Here is a 6,000-nt window from a genome sequence, read left to right on the forward strand (position 1 = left end):
GTTGTTGTAGAACAAGTGGTTGTCATCTTCATTATGAAGGTGCATCAGATGAATCAGTGGTCTTCCGTGTTCAGCCTGTTTTCTAAGAACACTTCCAGTCGCCTCATTAGTTGCTCCATATCTTCTGAGGGTAAACTGTCTTGTTCTTGGGCATACTCAGTGCTGTGCTTAACTGAGTTGTGCCGAGGTGGGTTTCCTGAGAAGCGTGGCTGGTCCCATGGCTTTTCCATGTGGTTGGTGTGGTATCTGTCATCAGCATGGGAATCACGTTCTCTGTGCTTCTTACGAAGAACTGTGGTGTTGTCATGCCACTGGTTGTCTTCCAGTGCAAGGCTTGTGTCTTGGCTGAAGGAGTTTGAAACTGTGGATGTTTTCAAACCTTTCTTTGAGGACATCTTCTGTTTGATGTGGGCCTTGTGCGTCAGGTCACGTAACTGTTGAATTGTCATTGTGTCTGCGCAGGCCTCGAGACCAAGATGATGACTTAATCCGGGGTGCAGGTTTCTCAGAAAGAGGTTTTTGAAGTTCACATCCTCTTCTTGTTCAGGTGAGTTATGTGCACCAAAGAAGGCTTGTCGAAAACGGTGGTAGTATGCTTGGGGAGTCTCGTGTCGACCTTGTTTGGTTTCCAAGGCGATTAACACACCGTGTTCTGACTCTGGGCCTATGAATTCTTTTATCAGTGTCTTACATAGCAGTTGGTAGTTTGACTTGACATGAGCAGGTTGTCGGTCTAGGAAGCTTCGTACCTCTGAACTGGATGTCGATCTGAGGAGGTAGAACCTGTCTCTGTCAGTCACATGAGGTCTCACCTCTAGGTGGAAGTTGATATCTCGGATGTAGGACTGGATGTCCGGGCATTCCGTGGAGTTCGGGTTGAACGGAGTGATATTCTTAACCAGCTTGTTGAGATCTTTAAAGGTCATCGCCGGTGCAGCTCTGGAGTCTGCCTGGATGAGCTCTCGTTGCTTGTTGGCAGTGAACGGTTCTGTGGTGAAGGCCTGTGACGTTTTGGGTTGTGGCCATTCACTTCTTTCACTGTATGGCAGTTCTTGGATGGAGGACTCTGTCCTGCTCGGCAGTGGTGATGCTGAGGGAGGTCTCTCCCTTCTTGGCTCTGGTTTCTGTTGGAAAATGTGCTGGAGTTCATCTCTGACCGCGTAGAGCTCGTCGTTGACGTCATCTCGCTGTTGGGTCAGATGGTTGATTTCAGCATTGCACCTTTCCAGGTGGTCTTTCAGAGCATTAATTTCAGAGTTCTTATCTTCAATGTCAGCTTTAGCTTTCTCTAGCTGATGTTCAGCAGACTGGAGTTGGTTTACCAGGTGTTTCTGGACAGTCTTTAATTCTTGTTTGTCACTTTCAGTGGCTGCAAGGGCTTCTTGGAGCTTGTCAACTTGTTTCTTTGTTTCTTGCTCCACTTCGTCAGGCACTTGAGCTTTCGCTTTGAGCTGGTCTGTGCAGCGTTGGGTGTGCATCAGCTCCCTCAGGAACTCAGTGGTCTGACGCTTGAAGTCGTCCTGGACTTTCACTTCCAGCTTGTCCATGCGGCTCTGGGCACGTGTCAGCTCCTCCCGAAGGTGGGTGATGTGCTTGTCGCTTAGTGTCAGCTGGGCTGTGAAGGCATTGCTTAGGGAACAGATAATCTTGGTTAGTTCCACGTGGTTGTGGTTTTGATTCTGGCTTGAATCATGTGTCAGGAATCTTCTCAGAATTATGATTATTATTAAAAATAATAACAGTTCAATTGTCTTTGGTGTGAGGCAGTCCGTAATGCCTCTGAGCCAGGCGTCCACGTCGGTGGGGTTTGTCGTCCACGGCATGTTGGCACGCTGGGGTGAAGAGACTGACACAGATCTGTGTGGGGTGTAAGCCTATGTGGTTGAACAGCTAAGTGTCGTTTCAGTGACTGTACAACAATAGTGAAGTGTTGTAATGTCTAAGTGTTGGTCTCAGTGTAGACAGGTAGGCTAGTGATGTGGAAACTTTGTCACTCAACTAAGTGAGAGAAAGAGAGAGAAAAGGTTAAAACAAATCTCAATTGCAAGGATTTTTTTTTTTTTTCAGTGGGAGAAATATTTTTATAAATATTTCCTATCAATGAAAAACTGGTTTAAACTCGTGATGTTTCACTCAACTGAGAAAGGGGAAAAGAGAGAGAGGTTAAAACCAATTTCACTAAAACAAGAAAGAAAATTCTTAAGTAGGAGAAATATTATTTTTCTCATAAATGCTGCCTATCGGTGAGAATCTGTTTCCAGAAAGGTAAACAATATTATTGTTTATGTTTACAAGGAAAAATAATACAATAATAATGCTGATACCTTTTTCCGAGTTTTACAGGATTGACACCACACACCGTCAGTTGGACTGCTTACAGCTGGGATGCTATGAAGGCGACAGTTGCTCAACACTTGTCTCTGTTAATTTATCTTGGATAAGATGTTAAATTGTAAATTGTGTTTACAAAACAGAGAGAGTATGGAGAACAAGAGAGGGTTTGATTACAAATCAAATACCTATTAATTGTTTTCTTTCGAAAAATTATCTTTCTCTTTCTTTAGACTCGATTGATGGTTCTTCCAGGTTTGTTTCCTACAAATGTGAAGAAAGGGGATGGAATAAAGCAGGACAGAACAGGAAAGACGTGTAAAGAAGGAAGAGGAAGGAGTGAAAGGAGATTGGGTCCACAAATGGCTCTGAAGCCTTTGTGTCGAACTACGAGTGTAGAATTGATAGTTGCCAACAACTAAACATTCAAAAATAAAACTTTGTAAGAGAGGGTTATCTCTGATTTATTTGACACTTGTAGTGAGATACCAATGTCTCCTATTGAGGCTCAGGTGTGTTACTCCCAAGCTTTCAAAGTTCAAAAATGTATTCACCTGAAGTGATTAAATCTAAAAGAGAATTTTAGAAATTAGGAAAAATTATGAAATTAGATTTATTAAAAATAAATCGAGAAATCATTAGAAATTACCTGTTTAGGAAAATAGAATTTAAACCCTTTTTAAATCAAATTAAAATTTGACAATTAATAATCATAAACCAGTATTTTCTTTTCAAGTAAAATGCAGGTAAATGAAATTAATAATTGTGAACCGAAATTTCCTTTTCGCAGAAAAATATGGGTAAAGTATAATATGAGACAGGTCAAATAGGAAAGAAGAAAAGACCAACAGGTGTAAACATCAAGGTGTTTAAATGGTTAAATCCCTTTAACGTTGTTCAAACAGACACTGTATTTAACCACTGTCAATGACAACCGTAAATAATGCTTAAGGCTTTAGTATAGGTTAGGCCTCAATGTAAACAACTACCTAGCTTAGCTTTAGCTTAGCTTAGCTTAGCCACAAATGGGTTTGTTTCAGTTTGTTTACACTGTGGCCAGACGGGCTTTGCTGTGGGGTCCGAGTTCCCCCGGAAGCGTTGGTTAAGACTTCCGTGTCACGATTGTAACTATGGCGACAAAACAAACTCTAGTGGGCGAACTTGTGAATTGCAGCTCGTAAACAGTAATGCATGTTAAGTTACATGAAATTTCGGCACATTTCAAACAATGTTCAAAGAATATGCACGTCGATCATATTATATGAAATGTCGGCGCATTTCAAAAATACAAATAAAGGACACCACTCGTAGCTGTTTTTACGACGTGGGGCTTCACTCGGTTGTTTAAGAGTGATTAACTTTAAAGGACAGCTTTGTGCTGTAATAGATGGAACAAACGATCTCGGCGGATCGTCTCTGTGCAATGTTATCTGAGCACGCAAAAACAACAGGGTTTTTAACTGTTGGTTGAGTTTCAACGTCAAGCTTTACTTGAACACAACTTTAAATAATTCCTATTCAACTACACTCGGACATACGCAGTGTTTACACGAGAATTAATTGAACAGACACAGATAAGCTTATAGTTTATCACGGGGATTGCCGTGGGACACGCACAGACAACCTGATAAATAAAGACTAATCTGTGAGGAGAATATTCGTCCCAGTGGAACACGCACTGAGTCAAAGGACTTTTATGAGGAACACGCTCATTCGTCCTTTACAGGGTTATTTTAATTACTGCAGTTTTAATTTCATTCAGCTCTCTGACTGATACAAACACACATAACGTTATAGCTATTTGAAAGACTCTGGAACACGCAGATGTCTTAAGCTATAATTAAAGTATTTCAGAATCGAGGGACACGCTCAATTGTTACCTTGTCGTTGTGTGAGATCTTATATCTTGGGTTATTTTACTGCAGTTTAAAATAAAATAAAAATAGGCAGGCAGCCTAGACTAGAGTAACAGCTCTCTGTGTATTCACTCAGCAGACAGTCATTCAAACAGAGCGCGCGGCGCGCGCTGCATACGTCACACACAGACTCAGAGGTCCGGATCTCTCTCGAAAAGATAATTACTTCGTATATGCTTACAATTTTAGGTTAAACTGCCCGCATTCTCCACCATAAATGTAGCGTTTATACGCCCACGTATAAATATTATTAATTATTATTCATAACGAATTATGATCAATAATTAATAATTTAATTATTTTCAATTATTTACTGTAACAGAATCAATAATATGATAATTTACAGTTCATCCAATGAACAGAAAGCATAAACAATTATTAACTCTAGGAAATATAATATCTTCCTGGCCAAGAAAGAATAACCCCCTAACAGTAAATTAAGAAATAGGGTAACAGCATAGGTAACTTTTGATCGAAGTTCAAGACAATAAAATTTGATAAGCTCATACACAAGCAATCTCTTTTCAAATACAAACAATACTTTATTGATTATATACTAACACGTACAGCTAATGTCTAACACAAACACACACACACGCACACACACACACACACATATTCATACGAGTTGCAGAAAGGAAGAGAGTGAGGAAAGAGTGGGTTTAAGAGTGAAAGGATGAAATCTCACGATTCCATAATGCACTTAGACATGACCTGAACGAACCATCAAACATTAATTTAACCCTTCTATCGTTTTAGGCAGGTTATTAAAGTTATATAAATACACCAGTTTAGCTTTCAGTCTGGAGGTTACTTGCTTGTCTTCTCGTTCCTTTTTGGGAATTCCCTTCGTTGCGTAACAGAGGGTTCCCCCGGGTTCGTTCGTCGGCTGTGGTCTCCTTGTGCATGGATAGATGGGGCGAGAACCAGTCACGTGTGGCTGGCGGTTGCTGATGGTTGAATGAGTCTTTGAAGTTGAAAGCGTGCGTTGCAGCCGCGAATCGTGGAACGAAACTTTGCAGCAAAACTTAACTTAAAACCGAGACTGTCAATCGGAAAATAAAGGAAGACTTAGAAAAGAAAAGAAGACTTAGACGAGAGTAGTAAGACGGCTTGAATGAAACTGTTTAACCCATGTTCTACAGATCTTGATTTGGGTTATTTCTGCTCGTTTGTTACATGGTACTAGTCTGCCGGAACTTAGAGAGCTTAGAGCTTTTAGAGCAGCGAGAGAGCTTCGAGAGCAGCGAGAGAGAGATTAGTTTTGGGTCTAAGGTTTTAACTAAAAGTTTGTCCCCCCTCCTGAAGAGAGCGGACCAATTAGACACTGGCTTTGTCTCATCGTAAATCTGGAGTGTTGGTGTGTTCTCTAACTTTTAAGCAGAGAGGACAGAGGCCACAGTTTAGACATGATTTCTAATTAAAAGAAGATCAAAACATATTACACCGATATCATTCAAGCCATCTTGCTAGTTGTGTTCGTAAGATAGCATTGATATGAAACAGTACACACTGTCATTCACACACCTAATAATTATAACAATTACATGAATTATATGGGATTAAAGCATATCTTATTAGAATATGCATATAAGTGGTGGAAACACACAGGATTATGTAGTTGCGTGATTGTTTGATTGTAAGTCCATTGAGAATTGTTCTTAAATGATTTTATGTAGTTTATTGGTAAGAATCAGTTCTCTGGTTTGAAGAGACAGAACACTGTTTGTTCTGTTCAGAGGTCTTAAGGAGG

The 6,000-nt window shown here is 40.4% G+C and overlaps 1 protein-coding gene across 1 annotated transcript in view; it reads left to right on the forward strand.

The window, feature by feature from the left end:
* Nucleotides 1-6,000, forward strand: part of LOC311072806 (F-box only protein 41) — a 33,682-nt gene that overhangs the window by 9,399 nt on the left and 18,283 nt on the right. The window lies entirely within an intron of this gene.

This window comes from Abramis brama (genome assembly GCF_963993115.1).
Source record: "Abramis brama genome assembly, chromosome: 22".
NCBI lineage: Eukaryota > Metazoa > Chordata > Actinopteri > Cypriniformes > Leuciscidae > Abramis > Abramis brama.